Source organism: Odocoileus virginianus, chromosome 19, assembly GCF_023699985.2.
Source record: "Odocoileus virginianus isolate 20LAN1187 ecotype Illinois chromosome 19, Ovbor_1.2, whole genome shotgun sequence".
Classification (NCBI taxonomy): domain Eukaryota; kingdom Metazoa; phylum Chordata; class Mammalia; order Artiodactyla; family Cervidae; genus Odocoileus; species Odocoileus virginianus.
In genome coordinates this window covers 8119318-8137211 of record NC_069692.1, presented here as the reverse complement: position 1 = coordinate 8137211, position 17894 = coordinate 8119318, and the positions used below count along the sequence as shown (strand labels likewise).

The following is a 17894-nucleotide window of genomic DNA, read 5'->3' as shown; positions in this document are numbered from 1 at the left end:
CACCACAGTTCAAAAGCATCAATTCTTCAGTGCTCAGCATTTTTTATGGTCCACCTCTCACATCTGTACATGAATATTGGAAAAACCATAGCTTTGACTAGACAGACATTTGTCAGCAAAGTGATGTCTTTGCTTTTCAATACACTGTGTAGGATTGTCATAACTTTCTTTCCAAGGAGCAAGCGTCTTTTAATTTCATGGCTGCAGTCACCATCTGTGGTGATTTTGGAGCCCAAGAAAATAAAGTCTGTCACTGTTTCCATTTTTTCCCCATCTATTTGCCATGAAGTGATGGGACCAGATGCCATTGATCTTAGTTTTTTCATGTTAACTAGTGAAATAGGCTAATGGACTCTAAAGATATCAGATCCTAATCCCTGGAACCTGTAGACTTACTTTGTAGATATGATTAAGGTAAAGGTTTTGTGTAAAGTGATAAGTCACTTTAGTTGTGTCCAACCCTTTGCAACCCTATGGACTGTAGTCCGCCAGGCTCTTCTGTCCATGGGGTTCTCCAGGCAAGAATACTGGAGTGGGTTGCCATTTCTTCCTCCAGGGATCTTCTCAAACCAGGGATTGAACTCAGGTCTCCTGCATTGGCAGGCAGGTTCTTTACCACTAGCACTACCTGGGAAGTCACATAGAATACTGGTATGGGTTGCCATTCCCTTCTCCATGGGATCTTCCTGACCCAGGGATTGAACCCAGATCTCCTGAATTACACGTGGATTCTTTACTGTCTGGGCCACCAGGAAAGCTAGATGGGGCAGTTATCCTGGATTATTCTGTATTATCCAGGAGGGTCCTCAGTGAAATCACCTGTGACTTTAAGAGAGTGCAGGCGATGGATATGTGAAACAGTTGGCAGAGAAGAACACAGTGTGTAGCAGAGATTGGAATGATGACGTCACAGTACCGGAAGTACTGGCAGCCCCCAGAAGCTGAAAGAGGCAGGAATCAGATTGTCCCTGAGAGCCTCCAGAGCGAGGAAGCATGGTCTGCCAGCACTGTGACTTTGGCCCAGGGATACTGATTTTGGACTTCTGGCCTCCAGAATTGTGAGAAAGTAAATTTCTATTGTTTTAAACTCCAAGTTAGGGACTTTCTTTGGTAGTCTAGTGGATAATACTCTGTGCTCCCAATGCAGGGGACCTGGGTTCAATCCCTGGTCAAGGAACTAAGACCCCACATGCCATAACTATGCCTGCATGCCTCAGCTACTGAGACTGCACTCCACAACTAGAGAAGCCCATGTCCCACAACAGAGACCCAGCACAGCCAAAAAAAGATGATAATAATAAAGTCAGATGATTGTACAACTCAGTGAAGATACTAGAAACTACTGAACTATATTTTTAAAGTGTAAATTCATAGTATATCAATGATAGCTCAATAAAGCTGTTCTTTAAATAAATAAACAAACCCCAAGTTAAACAGCAGCCACAGAAAACTAATACAACTGGAAAGTCTAAAATGTATGTCTGTAATTATCACTTCCTTTCTGGTGCCAAATCTACAAAAACCAAAGACCTCTGGACATCTTCACCAGATTTTCCATTTAACATTTGAGCAAGCGTCTTTTAATTTCATGGCTGCAGTCACCATATATCATTTGATTCTCATTTAATACTCACCCTGACCTGATGAAATACTTTGTTGTCCTCACATTAGAAGAAGGGACCTGAGATAGAATTTAAGCTGGCCCAAAGTTGTAAAGATGTTACAGGCTAGAGCTGGGATTTGGGTCCCAGTGTAGTCTGGCTTCAGAGTCAGTCACTAAGGGCAGCGAACTGCAGCCTCAAATTAGCAGATGTCTCAGGCTACTCAGAGCCTGTCCCACATCCACACACCAGTGTCCAGGCTCTCTCAGAATGGATCACTTCAGTTGGAGTCAGAAAACCTTTACAGAACCCCTACAGCCTGCTGGGCACTCTGCGCATCCACCTGACCAGAGGCAATCCACTGTTCTTGTTCAAATACCAAACCATCTGAGGCAAGAACATTTCCCAAATTTCATGCAATTTCAGAGTCAGACCCTATATCTGTGAGGATGATCTGAATCTGATCTGAATTATTGTTGCCTCCTAAAAGCCTCGTGTTTACTAACAAACTCTGTTTGTAGAATGCTGTTGTTGTTATGTTGGCATGGTCGCTTTCACTGTGCTGCTACTGGGTCCTGGGGCAAAGTAGAGATGCTGAAACTGCAAGCATCACCCCTTAGTATTTCCAGAGTTCTACCTTCCTTCCATGCCATGTGGGGTGCATCTGGAGGCCCTAGACCCTAGCTGTCTAATATTCCCCTCTTGTTCTTCCCTTATAGTTATACTTGAAATGTGGCCAGTAAGTACAATGGCTCCAGTATCTTAGTCATCTGCTGGGTGCCAAGTAGTCTACATGTACTGTCCATCTAATCCTTCTCACAATTCTGCAAGGCAAGTATTATTAGTGTCATTTTAGAGATGAGAAATCTGAGGCTTAGGGAGGTGAACTAATTTGTCCAAGCTCACACAGCTTCTTGGTGGCAGGGTAGAGGTAGGATTTAAAGAATCAGACAATTAAAATGATTAAATTAGATTAAAACATTTCTTAACATAACCTAACTTGCTTCTTCAGGTTGCCTTGAGCAGTGCTAAAGGAGGGGCTGGAGAGAACAAGCTACATGGTTCAGGAAAATCCCCCCTCAATTCCCCAGGGAGCCAGGTATCATGATTTCTGCCTCTGAGATTGCCTTATGCTTGGCACAAATGACTTTAATAATGATACTGATACAATATTGATGACATTTACATAAGTCTTTCTAGGTTACTGAGTGCATGTGTGTGTACTCAGTCATTCAGTTGTGTTCCACTCTTTGTGACCCCCTGGACTGTAGTCCACTGGGGTCCTCTGTCCATGGGATTTCTGAGGCAAGTACTAGAGTGGATTGCCATTTCCTCCTCCAGGGGATATTCCTGACCCAGGGACTGAACCCGTGATTTCTGCGTCTCCTGCAATCCAGGTGGATTCTTTACTGCTGAGCCATTGGGGAAGCAAGTTACCGAGTACTTTAGCATGACAGAGCTCTTCTTACAGGCTGGGGAAGGATAAAACTTCTTCTTCTTTTTCAGAATTCTGTGCTGAGATATTCACTTTGTGAAGTCCCAGAAATTTAAATCTTCTGGGACTCTCATTTGCTGAAGCATCACAGGTGGTACACGGTGGTAAAAGAATCTGCGTGCCAATGCAGGAGATGCAGGTTTGATTTCTGGATCAGGAAGATCCCCTAGAATAGGAAACTCCTGTATCCTTGCTTGGAAAATCCCATGGACAGAGGAGCCTGGTGGGCTACTTTCCATGGGGTTGCAAAGAGCTGGACACAATTGAACATGCATGCAGGTGGTAAGATGGTAATGTTTTTGTAAAATTTGAAAAAAGTAGAACACTTTAACCACATCAGTTAAGGTTGTTCTCTCTTTCCATCTGGAATTCCTCTTCACATCCCTTCATGTTGGGTGGTGTCAGATTGACTGTGGACATTTGGGTATTTGGCTAATGACAAACTGAAATTAGGATCCTTTTAGTTTGGGGTGAAAGTGAAAGTGAAAGTCACTCAGTCATGTCCTACTCTTTGTGACTCCATGGACTACAGTCCATGGAATACTCCAGGCCACAATACTGGAGTAGGTAGCCTTTCCCTTCTCCAGGAGATCTTCCCAACCCAGGGATTGAACCCAGGTCTCCTGCATGGCAGGTGGATTCTTTACCAGCTGAGCCACAAGGGAAGCCAAGAATGCTGGAGTGGGTAGCCTATCCCTTCTCCAGTGGATCTTCCCAATCCAGGAATCAAACCGGGGTCTCCTGCCTTGCAGACGGACTCTTTACTAACTGAGCTATCAGGGAATCCCAAGTCTGGGTTGAGTGGGATATATTTACGTGGGTTGCAGTCACTTCTAGGTGTAGCTAAGTTCTGCTACCTGTTCTCACCCAGGAACGCTGGCTGAAATGCTCTCACTGCCCACTCATTTGTGGTCATGGAATGAAGACACTGGGTTAGATATTGAAATGTGATCTGAGTGTGTCCTTCCAGTGCCACAATTATGTGGATATAGAGGATAAACAGGGTTTGAAATGTCCAGTGCCAGAAGCCCATCTAGGGAAAGTTCTTCAAATTATCCTATGTGAAAAACTGTAGGCAAAGGTTTTGGTTCTCATGGATGTGGTTAACTCAGAAGTTCTCTCTTATCAGGAGATTCATGAGGGAGCAATCACAGTAAGCAACAACAAAAAAAAAAAAAAAAAGAAAACCAAGAAAAATACCAATATACTATAGGGTGTATCCATAAGGCAATTAAAACATTACTTTTACAGATTTTATTTGTTTATGGATTTTAGATAGCAATGTTTGTCAGCTTTTTAAAAAAAAGTTACTTTATTTTTGGATGCACTGGGCTTTTGTTGCTGTATGAGGGCTTTCTCTAGTTGCAGTGATCAGGGGCTGCTCTCTAGTTGCAGTGCATGGGCTTCTCATTGGCTTCTTTTGTTGTGGAGCACAGTCTCCAGGGACATGGACTTCAGTATTTGTGGTGCACAGGCTTAGTTGACCCACAACATGTGGAATCTTCCCAGACCAGGGATTGAACCCGTGTCCCCTGCATTGGCAGGCAGATTCTCTACCACTGGACCACCAGGGAAGTCCCTTGTTGGCTTTTTAAGTGTAAAGTTTGTGGTGATTTATTTTTATTATTCTAACTAGTCACATTCGTATTTATTATTTTGCACTCTTTCTATTACATGGAAAAAGGCTCCTATGAGTGTATAAGCTTCAGCTCTCACAGATCCTGTATCTGCCTCTGTCATTGTGACTTTTAAACATGCACTAACTAATCGGACCCTTCATGAATGATTGATGGCAGAAGAAAGGTGGAAGAATCCAGACCTATGGGCTACCAGGGGAGAGGTCTTGGAACTGATCTGGGACAGAGGCTCTCTGCCTCTGGTGAGTGATCTGGCCACACACTCTGCCTGGTCCCCATGCCTTACCTACACTATGACATTTTTTTCCAGCAAGGCCAATCTAATGAACAAGCAGCTGTCATCACTTCAGAGCCTTCCCCCACCTGCTACCATGTCTCTTCTCTACCTCCTACAAGGCGTAAAATTTTAGAATTATAGGTACATTCCTTTGGGTTCAGAAAGCTTTTCAGTTTTCAAGCAAATGTTCTTAAAATCAGTTTCATCATATGACAGTATTAAGTATCCCTTAGTCATGAGGCTTAGGAGATGCAGACTTGGCAATTTTTGAAAATCTACTATGTATCAGGCCTTATTTTGTGCACAATATCATGCCTGGTCTCAGTCCACTCTCCAACAGAAGATGCTTAGAAGGGCCACTAAATACTGGCTGAAGAAGATTCCACAGAAATTAAGACACAAAAAGGGTTAAATTGCAAATTAGGAGACAAGGGCTTAAAAAATTTCGGGCATTTCACAATCATGTCTTGATCCAGCCCTGCTTTTTATTGTTTTCCCCCAACTTCCATAAAATGCTTATTACTACTTTTCCCAATCACAGAGGGCAGGGCAGAATATGCTCTACACTACGCAGGATACAAAAAAATAACCCCTAGGCAATGAAAGTATGCTCATTCAGCATAAGGAACATAATTGACAACAAAAGCTAAATGACACCTGGATTTCAGCAAAAATCAGTTATCAGGGGAGAAAGGGTTTTCAAGACAACTAGAACCAGACAGTTAAACATTAGCTTTCAATGGTTTGAAGTGTTTAGGTTTTGCAATGGTGTGGTTTGGAAGGTCTCCAGCAGAAAAACTATTTTCTTTTAGGAGGAGAGCTCTCTGTAATATTTTCTTTGCTGAAATGATGTGATCCTTAGTGACGTCTTATATGACCCAAACTTTAAATGAGTCCATTATTTAGCCGACCTCATTCTTACTAGGTTTTTACAGGTCAGCAATGAACTATCAACAGCTTCCTGATAATTAATCCTACTTACTCAAAGAACTGTTAGTCTGCTGTTCTTATCTATGCTAAAAGGAAGACTGTTAAAGGCACCAGACTTCCTCAGTGAATAATACAAGCCAAACTGAAATTCTGCAGAAAGGGCCAACATTGTGAGGTTTGAGAATGAAAAGCCAGATTGAAAATGATGATGCTACCTTGTTCTCAGTGCCTTATTTTCTGAAATTCTGTGGTTCGTCTGGCATAGGAATGGCTTTATAGTAGAGTCAGCAGCATAACTAGTTGGGCTGGGAGAGGCTCTCTGGGTGGCTTTATCAAAATGTATGGACATTCAGCACATGCAGTTAGTTACCTGGGTGGTCCAGTTTGAGAAGCAACAGGGCAGGCATCCCAAGTAGCAACTTGTCAAGTTCCCAGTGGAAGTTAATTTCCTACAATTAGAGACTCATTCCTTTGACTACGAATTCTTTAAGAGTCTACTATTAGAATACTACTATGGTCTTTGGTTGTCCCCTACTCCAAAGCCATGACAAGCGTCTGATAGGAGGGGAGAGAGGCAGGTTTTTACAACTGATGCAGAGGATTCCAGGAAGAAGAAAGGTGATGGAATAGTAAGCTTGCTATGGCAGAGGAAGTAGGGAGTTAAAGCTGCTCTCATCTAGCAATTTGTAAATAGGTCGTTTGAACATATGGGTCTTAACATGTTCCTAGATTGTGGGTGTGTGTATATGTGTATGTAAAATGAAAAGGCTCACTATTAGATTCTGCCTCTCGTCAGCACAGTACAAAGTTCCTCAGGCAAGGGCATGATTTATAATTAAAGGATTTCTGCATTTGCTAATTGCCCATGGCATGTACCCTTTCTTTCCAAGGCAAGCTTCTGAATTTCAATGATGATTTATTATAAATCTATTTCTCATCAGGTCGGAGACTATCCCAAATAGCAGATTAAATTCAAGCTGCTCAAGCAGATATGGATGGAGACACTCATTTAGATGACCTTCTCTAAGAGAGGTCATTATATCCTGTATTAGGTAAATGAAACATAAACATGGCATTTGACCCAAGGCACAATACATTCTTTATCACTCACTATGGTGATGGGGAGGAGGGCCTGGCCACCTGGAGGAGGGTGTGGCAACCCACTCCAGTATTCTTGCCTGGAGAATCCCCATGGATAGAGGAGCCTGGCAGGCTACAGTCCATGGGGTCGTACAAAGTCGGACATGACTGGGCAACTAAATACAAGGTGATAATGCAAGTTTTTGAATATTTAGTTGTGGGGTGGTGACTTTGTTCATTAAACCAAAGGAAGGTCAGACTGCATTGCCAAGAAGCTCAACAAAACTAGTATCATCACCTCAGAAGAGCAAAGAAAGTCTCAGAAGAAATGAAGACTGAATTTAATAGACATAGAATCTAATATTTCCTTCCCTTCATGCTAATTTTTTGGTAGATATTCTGAATCCATTCATAAACACCATCAATGATGATCCTTCAATGGAGAGATCCATCAATGATACAGAAAAGCAGTGTCTAGTTGAAAGGTAAGAGAAAGACCTATTGGTGACCATTAGGTTATGCTACAATTCTTTTTAAGTGTAGTCTTTTTAAAAATGGCAGGTTATCTGTCATTTTCCTATATCTATGATACAATCCTATTAAATTATCATTCTGCACAAGTTACTAGAAATAATTTCTTGAAGAATAGAATATAAATAAAGGAATGCAATGTTGTTGTTGTTTAGTCATTAAGTCATGTCTGACTCTTTGCAACACTGTGGACTGTAGCCTGCCAGGCTCCTCTGTCCATGGGATTCCCCAGGCAAGAATCCTGGAGTGAGTTGCCATTTCCTCCTCCAGGGGATCTTCCTGACCCAGGGATTGAACCTTTGTCTCCTGCATTGGCAGGTGGATTCTTTACCACTGAGCCACCCAGGAAGCCCATAGGAATGCAATACTTAAAATATATAATAGAATGCTGTCTCCTTTCTCTTTCTGTCCTTTCTAAGTTGATCTCTTCCATCTCTATATATTTGAGGACATTTTTATGATGAAGACTCCTCTTTTGGCTGCATCTACTGTCGCCATCTTGGTATTGACCGAGGGTTTCTTGGATCACTGTTGTTGTTTAGTCATTAAGTCGTGTCTGACTCTTTCGCAGCCCCATGGTCTGTAGCTCACAGGGCTCCTCCGTCCATAGAATTCTCCAGGCAAGAGTACTGGAGTGGGCTACCATTTCCTTCCCCAGGGGATCTTCCCAACCCAGGAACTGAACCCATGTCTCTTGCATTGTAAGTGTATTCTTTACCACTGAGCCACCATGGAAGCCCCGTGGATCACCATTCATAGTGATAAACCCACTTCATGGTACAATCAACTACTTGTGTATCTATAGGAATATGCATAAGAAACTGAGAGAAAATATCATGAAGTGATAAGATAGCCTCTGATATTTCCTATTGCACATCATTCTATTTCACTGATATTGCTGTTCAACACCACCAAAATGATTGTGTGACCCGTAGTTTGAAAACAATTGTTGAAACCAGAATCACCATTTGCCCAGATCTATGCAGCAGCCTATTAGTTGGCTTTCCTTTTTCTATATTTCCTTCTTTGATTCCCTATTCCATAGAGCAGTAAGGAGACTCTCAAAAGATAGAACAGAACATATAACTCCCCTACACAACCCCTTCAGTGGCTTCTTGCCTTCATAGCAAAGTTCAAACTCTTCACTGTGGCCTATATGATAGGGCCTTTGACTTTATCCAGCCTTATCTTATGACCTCTCTCTTCCTCAATATATTCTGGCCCTCCATAACTTGTGTTTGTACCTCCAGGACTCCAGATTCTTGCTGCCTTGTATAAGCCACTCCAGCTGCCAGGAATACTCATTCCCCAACTTCTCTTGGCTAGCCATTGCTTATCCTTTAACTCTTGACTTAATTATTTTCTCTACAGAGAGCCCTTTCTTCACCAGCTTTGTTAGAACCAATTGCTCCTTCTTATTATCTATTTCAGCCTATTGTTTGAACATGTACCACACTAGAAAAATCAGGAAAAAATATGGCAGCTAGAACATTCTGATTAACACATAGGACGGGGTGGTGGGAGGAGAACCCAGAGAAGAAAATTGCGCAGCATTTGGGGGCTGGTGCACAGTCATCCTAGGATCAAAAACTTGAAGTTTGGAAGTGTGATTTTATGTGAAGCATCTTGACTTTTAATTTTAATCTAGTACTGAATCACATTAATTTTGAAAAAGCTACATGTCTCTATTGTACCAGAAGAATGAAGGAAAGGAAGGATGTAGTTATACATAGGCCAACAATTTAAAGAGAAGCTGTCAGGTCACAGAATTGGTGATGACGGAGGTAATCAAAGTGACAGACTATACAGAAAGACAGTGCTTAGGTAAATGGGTCAGAGGCTGCCGCTAGAACCACCTCCTGCCAGCTGGCTGTTCTTCTTGAGAGTTCTTCTTGGCTCAGAACTTAATTCAAGGATTTCATGTTGTGTTTTAATAAGGAAGATGTTTCCATCCTTGAAACATCTCTTCCCTAACTTTGGAGATCCTTCCTGTTACAGAGATCATAGGTAACCTGCCAGTTTAGTACATTGGCAGTCCTGTTCAATAGGCACTGTGAACTTAGTCCTTTTGAAGGCAAAAGGAGAAGGGGATGGCAGAGGATGAGATGGTTGGGTGGCATCACTGACTCAATGGACATGAATTTGAGCAAACTCTGGGAGGGAGTGGATGACAGATGATCCTGGTATGCTACAGTCCGTGTGGTCACAAAGAGTTGGACATGACTGAGTGACTGAACAACAATAGAACTTAGTCCTAGGCTCTAACAGTCCCCATCTCTAACCCAGCAGTTCCAGATCTACAAGCAGATTTTGTACATGGTGTCACCCCTCACCAGCAGCCAGCTGGAGGATGGATATACCTGTTTAGGAGTCCAGGTGACAGTTGGAATCAGATACATTTAACTGGGCCTCAAGGTAGATGTCTGAGAGAGAATTCCCTGAAGCCAGAGATTGGGAGCATCATCTGAACCTCTCAGGGCCTGATCCCCAAGAGAGCCCACGAGTCTCCTGCCCCGCCCACCCCCCCCCACCCCCCCCCTCACCCCCCCCCCCCCCCCCCCCCCCCCCCCCCCCCCATCACGGGCTTCTGCTCCTAAGCATTAGGTCCCTTCCAGCTCCTGTGGAAGAGTTAGTTTGCAAAGTACCAGACATGCTCTGAGAAACATCATCATGCATTTTCTCATCTCATCTCATATTCCCTAGTCTACCCTTCCAGTTTGGCCTGCCATCATACTCTTATATCCATTTGTTTCCAGCTCAGCATTGGAGGATTGTCAGATTTCTCCAAATCTATGACATAAATGTATATGTGCTGTGGGTGTCATGTCTTTCTGGGCCCCTACAATTCCTCAACAGGAATTTATGTTAACTATTTTACTCCTCCTTGCACCCTCTGAGGTTCAGTCTTGGATAGAGTTTACCAAGGTGGTCGGTGGTACTTCTAGTTGCTAAGTCATATCTGACTCTTGCAGCCGCCATGGACTGCAGCCTTTCAGGCTTCCCTGTCTGTGGGATTTCCCAGGCAAGAATACTGGACTGGGTTCTCATTTCTTTCTTTAGAGGATCTTCCCAACCCAGGGATCAAACCCATATTTTCTGCATTACTGGCTGATTCTTTCCTGTTGAACCACCAGGGAAGCCCATGGCCACATCAAATGAAGCATGGGCTGCTTTTGAAGGGACTAATTGTTTTTGAGAGTTCTCATAAAAAAAGAAAAAAATCTGTGTTGAGAACAAGGAAAAATATCCATCCCCAGGGTTCCTGCATCTGACCCTCAACCTCCTGATTTAATCACTTCATTTTAGAATAATGCACTTGGCTATTTCTATATCAGCCACTGACTTTTCCCAAGGAATGAATAATAAGGAAGATGTGACATTAACTAAGGCAGCCTTGCCATAAGGTTAAAGGAACACAGACAGCTGATCTCCAGGATCCCTGGACCTTTGGAACAAATGCCATTTCTCCCTAGGGCCAAGATGCTTTGAATTAAAATTTATTAAAAACAAAATGAACTGGCTATTTTTGGACTAGAATTTGACCTATTACCTAAATCCTGATTGAAAATGCTTTGTGAAGTTCTGTTTAAGAGCAGTCATTTCTTTTTGTTTCTTCCTCTCTCTTTCATTCTTTCTTTTTCCTTCTATTACATATAATATCCTAAGTGAACAATGCAAAGAAATAGAGGAAAACAATAGAATTGGAAAGACTAGAGGTCTCTTCAAGAAAATTAGAGATACCAAGGGAATATTTCATGCAAAGATGGGCACAATAAAGGACAGAAATGGTATGGACCTAACAGATATAGAAGATATTAAGAAGAGGTGGCAAGAATACACAGAAGAACTATAAGAAAAAAAGATCTTAATGACCCATATAACCACGATGGTGTGGTTACTCACCTAGAGCCAGACATCTTGGAGTGCAAAGTTAAGTGGGCCTCAGGAAGCAATACTACAAACACAGCTAGTGGAGGTGATGGAATTTCAGTTGAGATATTTCAAATCCTAAAAGATGATGCTGTGAAAGTGCTGCACTCAATATGCCAGCAAATTTGGAAAACTCAGCAATGTCCACAGGACTGGAAAAGGTCAGTTTTCATTACAGTCCCAAAGAAAAGGGCAATGCCAAAGAATGCTCAAACTACTGCACAATTGTGCTCATTTTACATGCTAGCAAACTAATGCTCAAAATTCTCTAAGCTAGGCTTCAACAGTATGTGAACTGAGAACTTCCGGATGTTCAAGTTGGATTTAGGAAAGGCAGAGGAACCAGATATCAAATTGCAAACATCTGTTGGATCATAGAAAAAGCAAACGAATTCCAGAAAAACATCTACTTCTGCTTCATTGAATACACTAAAGCCTTGACTGTGTGGATCACAATAAACTGTGGAAAATTCTTAAAGGTATGAAAATACCAGATCACCTTACCTACCTCCTGAGAAACCTGTATGCAGGTCAAGAAGCAACAGTTAGATATGGAACAACAGACTGGATCAAAACTGAGAAAAGGAGTATGACAAGCCTGTAAATTGTCACTCTGCTTATTTAACTTATATACAGAGTACTTTAGGCAAAATTCTGGGCTTCATGAAGAACAAGCAGGAATTAAGATTGGCGGGAGAAATATCAATAACCTCAGATATGCACATGACACCACCCTTATGCATGCAGAAAGTGGAAAGGAACTGACGAGCCTCTTGATGAAAGTGACAGAGGAGAGTGAAAAAACTGGCTTAAAACTGAATATTCAAAAAAATGAAGATCATGGCATCTGGTCCTATCACTTCATGGCAAATAGATGGGGAAGCAATGGAAACAGTGACAGACTTTATTTTCTTGCACTCCAAAATCACTGGACTTGTTGACTGCAGCCATGAAATTAAAAGACGCTTGCTCCTTCGAAGAAAAGCTATGAGAAATTTAGACAGCATATTAAATAGCAGAGACATTACTTTGCCAACAAAGATCTGTATAGTCAAAGCTATGGTTTTTCCAGTGGTCATATATGGATGTGACACTTGGACCATAAAGGAGGCTGAGCACTGAAGAAATGATGCTTTTGAACTGTAGTGTTAGAGAAGACTCTTGAGAGTCCCTTGGACTGCAAGGAGATCCAATTTCAATCCTAAAGGAAATCAGTCCTGAATGTTCATTGAAGGGACTGATGCTGAAGCTAAAGTTCTAATACTTTGGCCACCTGATGCAAAGAACTGACTCATTATAAAAGACCCTGATGCTGGGAAAGATTGAAGGCAGGAGGAGAAGGGGATGACAGAGGAAGAGATGGTTGGATGGCATCACCGACTCAATGGACATGAGTTTGAGAAGGCTCCAGGAGTGGGTGATGGACAGGGAAGCCTGGCGTGCTGCAGTCCATGGGGTCACAAAGAGTTGGACATGACTAAGCTACTGAACAACAACAACATGTAATATCTTATTCTCGAATAATGTAACAGATAAGAAATATAGAAAACCTCTGGGAATTCAACAGAATTTTTGTAATTATGGGGATGATCCACTGACAGAGCAATAACAAAAAACAGACTTCAACTGACAAGAACTGTCTGCAGAGGATGATCAAGTCAGAAATTTGACTGTTTCATGTGTTTGAATAGCATAATCTGACACAGATGTTGAACCAACTTATACTATAATGATATCATATTTGATATTTTCTACTTAGTTGTACTCAAAGTTCAATTTCTCAGTGCTATTATATATAGTAAAATATGTTGTAAGTATTTATTAGCCAAAACTGGATTTAAGAAAACAAAGTGGAATTAGCCCCAAATGATAGCAAATGAGACAAAGGCCAAAGATGAACAAAACCTTATGGATAGCTATAAAGTCACAGCAAGAGACTGAAACTGGGGATCCCTGCATTTAAGAAGACTACCATGCTCTTTAGTGACAGACCACATTTTTCTATGGGCTTTGGAAAAATAACATTTCCATTTTTCAGACCTGATATTTGTGATCAGTGCTTCAACTAGGTGTACAAGAGCCTTTAAATGGGAGAGTATGGTGATATGTCTATGGGTTTGTGAATGCTACACTTCTGAGTCCCCTATATTTCATTTTTGCAATAACTTCACAATGGCCAACAGATGATATGATATATTGCTATCAGAGAAAAATGAACTGAAGGCATAATTAGAATCCTGTATGGTAGAAGGATGACTATTTTAGACTGTTGAAGTACATTTACATTTTAGATTGTTGAAGAACTAAACAGATTTAAAATACACTGTCCCTTTTTCCTCGTAAGCATATTCATATTTTAAGACCACACACTTTTAAAAATTTGAGCTATATAGTCACTATAGTTAAATGTCCTAAGAAAATAATAAGGATAAAAGTTTTTATTGAAAAACTTACTACTATGAAATTTGAATAAGTAGTAACACAACATCCTCATACAATTAAGTGTAATATTTTAAATTTTATGGCTCATGTATGAAAGCACAATTTGAAATCTAAAGCTGATTATACTTCATAAATTATTTTATTTAAAAACAGAACAGTGGTGGAAACTTCTGAAGTATTCCCAGAAGCAATGAAAAATAAATGAGAGAAAAGTTAAATAGACAGAAAACCCTCATTAATCGTACATAATCAGGGCTTCAGAAAAATGAGTCAAAAGATGATCATAAAATTGGAAACTATTTCATAATAGCATTGACAGTTATTAAGAGTTTATTAAAAGTTTAAAGCTTAGCATATTCCAACTGAAAATGTTATCTTCCTAAATAAAGAACTTTTACTAGACACACAGAACTTATTTAGTCTATTTAATCTAGGTTATTTGCCAGGTTTTTAGGTAACCATAGTGATCAGACCTAAAGGATTTACAGAAGGTTAATAGCAGCCGATAGCACTAGATTGATTCAATAGCCATTTATCTGTATTAATGAATAGGGAATGAGAACGGATGTGTGAAAGAATAAACATCTACAGAATAAATTACGGGAGATATAAGTACATGTGTATACCCACAGGCTCACTTCCCGCTGTGCTGTTGTTACCAAACCCCCTCCACAACACACAGACACACACACACAGACACACTCGAAATCCAGGGATTGCTCACTGCACGGGGATTTAAGAGGAGCTGAAGGCTCAGACTACCCAGGTTTTACTGCATCTTAAAATGCATTTTGCAAAGCCTCTGGTTAATTTGATCAATACAGGCATGCAAAATCAATAATGCAAGTTCCAGAGTAAATGTTTTGATCAATTGATTGTTAATTAAATTTAGAAGACAACTAAAATTTCCATTTTGCTCTATTAAACACAAGAAGTTTAACCAGACATCTAGCTGTTTAATATCATGTAGATAAAACATCTAAATAATTAGCTTGTCTTTCAAGTTTTTATTCCAAATGTTTGCTATCTTTAGACACAAAGTGGATTAAGAATTAGTCATGATAATTCAATTTCTTTGATTTATGAAGAAGGTGTGACTCAAAATAATGACAAATCCAATATGCAAAGGGTAATTAGTTTTCATGTCAGAAATACTTAAAAGGTATTTAAAAGGCATCTCTGTATTTGTTCTAGGGTTATAACACATAAAATAGAAAACATTGCAGTATACAATAAAACAGAATTATAAAGTTACACTAAATTTTAAAATGAAATATGACTATTCTTATATTTTTATGATTATTAATTTTATTTTTTAAACAATGAACTAAAAATATAGATGTGTTACTTTGGCCATGAAATGGACTAACCTTGCAGGAGTATCCACTGCTCCAGAGTTCAAAGTGCCTGTGTCATGTACACGCCTGTGACCGGTGACTTTCTCAACAGGTCCTGTAATCCAATGAAGGACAGAGGTAATGTTCCAAGACATGTCAGGAGTAGAAGACTAGAATAAACCTAAACAAATCACAAGTGCTCAAAAGGGGAAGCTATTTTTAACACACAGCAAAGTCACATATTTCTGGTCAGTGCAAGTATGTTGAATTACTGCTCACAGAGAACTCACATTGAGTAGATGGAGAGAGTAAGGTTGCCAAATTAGTGCCAGTGGAGGGCAAAATACATAACTTCAGAATTTTCATGGAAACTAGGGAGCTTTTGTGGGACAAATTATGTCAAGTGCCATTTTTTTTTTCTGTTTTAATACTGTAAAATGACTTTCTGATAGGAAGAACACGTGTACACCCATGGCTGATTCATGTGAATGTATGCAAAAACCATCACAATGTTGTAAAGTAATTAGCCTCCAATTAAAATGCCGCTGCTGCTAAGTCGCTTCAGTGGTGTCCCACTCTGTGTGACCCCACAGACGGCAGCCCATCAGGCTCCCCCATCCCTGGGATTCTCCAGGCAAGAACACTGGAGTGGGTTGCCATTTCCTTCTCCAATGCATGAAAGTGAAAAGTGAAAGTGAAGTTGCTCAGTTGTGTCTGACTCTTAGCAACTCCATGGACTTCAGCCTACCAGGCTCCTCCATCCATGGGATTTTCCAGGCAAGAGTACTGGAGTGGAGTGCCATTGCCTAAAAAAATTAAAAAAAAAAAAAAAAGAATGTCACTTCTTTTATGCTAAACAATGACTTCATTGAGTAACTACAAATTTCAAAACCTGGAGGGCAGTTCAATTGCCCTTTGGAGATATCTTATCTAAACTGTGGGTACTTAATTATGTGTTAGCAAGAACTCCCTTTTAATGTCCAGGACTCTGGCTGGAGCTGTGGCTTCTCAGAAATTGATCTCCAGTCAGAAGCTTCCATGGTTCAAATATTAATAACTTTGATAGCTCTTATTTTCTACTCCCTATACTATCTCAAGTAATGATTCCTTTGTTTTTTTTTAGAAAGTTGAAATTGAATCTTTTATTCCATATTGCTAAAATATATCCAAATGTCTTAGTGCTTAGAGTCTGCAGCTAGTTTTCCCATTCCTATTTTACTTAAGGAGCCCAGCATTTTCAAGGTGGTAAAATTTATCTTCCTAGAGTCTGGTTTGAACAGCTTTTAAGAAGCCTGTCTATAAACATGTTCATCACTGTGGTAGCTTTTGGGGAAAAAACCTTCATTTTAAATATTATTTGTTGTGTTACTATCTGTTGTGCTCGGTTTCTGAGACTTTCTAAGACTCAGAAATGTGCTTTTTGGTTGCTTACAATCTTCCATAGTAATTTCTCCCAAACATCAGGGTAGCATTAACTGTACTATTTCCCTCCCCATTCCACCCCTCCAGGTTGATAGAGAGCCCCTGTTTGAGTTCCCCAAATCATACGGCAAATTCCCCATTGGCTATCTATTTAATTGTACTGTTTAATTTATTTCTGTCTTTGCAGCAGATAATTTTGAGGTAAGGAAGGAAATTAAGAGGAAAAGACTTTAACAAAGAAAGTGATGGCAGAAATGTTTAAAAAATTCTTTTAAGCAAAGAGGTATATGCATTACTGAATCAGTGTATGGTCTAAGCATGTGAGCAAATATACTTTTTGTAGCTGCTATAAATTCACATGGTAATTACACAGTTTCTGAATTTGGCATATCAATATGGTGCTGGTAAAATGGATATACACCATGTTTAATTATGTCCGAAATGTTGAGAGGTCATATAAATTAATGATCAGTGACCAATATGTCAAGATATGTGTGCAAAGTGAGAGCTGGCTAAAAATATATCAGAATGAGCTGGATATACCCACAGAAAACAGTCTTTTTTCTTTCTTTCTCTCTTTCCACAAGATACATGCATATTTTGGCCAAATTCCTTTTAGAAAATAATTCATTATATAATGAATCCTTTTAGAATATAATTCATTATATTCCTGCCTTGTACCTTTCTCAAAGCTTTATAAGCACCACAAGTAAACATCCACATTTTCTTCAGAGAAGTTAAACATTCTTCTAGTACAAACTTGCAGAAGGAAAAACTTGTAATATAAATATAACTTTGGGGGAAAAGCAGTTTACTTATTCATATTTGGTAGGTTTTGAAAATACACGTGTATTTCTAGTTTACATTTTGCCAAATGAATGTGACTTTTGAATGTCTCTTTTGTTTGGAGAAAAGAAAACAGTCTGGTCCATGGGACTTGCAACACTGAAACAGAAAGCGTTTCACCAAGATGTCAAAACAGGAAGAACTTCTGACATAATCAGCACTGATAGTAGCACAAGAAAATACTGGCTTGTCTTTCTGATGAAGAACTCTATTAAAGGATGATCTGCATTGAGTTTGATTTTAAGAGTGATAACATAGGACTGTGTTGCTTGCATATTGAATTTCCAAAGCTCAATAATCTCTGACTATGCAAAGAACTGTTTTTACGTGGTCATATATGTCAAATAAAGTGAAAATGAAAGTGAA

At 40.0% G+C, this 17894-nt stretch overlaps 1 long non-coding RNA gene across 1 annotated transcript; it reads left to right on the top strand.

Moving 5' to 3' along the window:
- The first annotated feature begins 2613 nt into the window (after positions 1 to 2613).
- LOC110150888 (uncharacterized) lies at positions 2614 to 17894 on the top strand. The gene is made up of 3 exons (XR_002317883.2): positions 2614 to 2700; positions 7415 to 7505; positions 17593 to 17894. It is a non-coding gene; the product is annotated as an uncharacterized lncRNA (long non-coding RNA).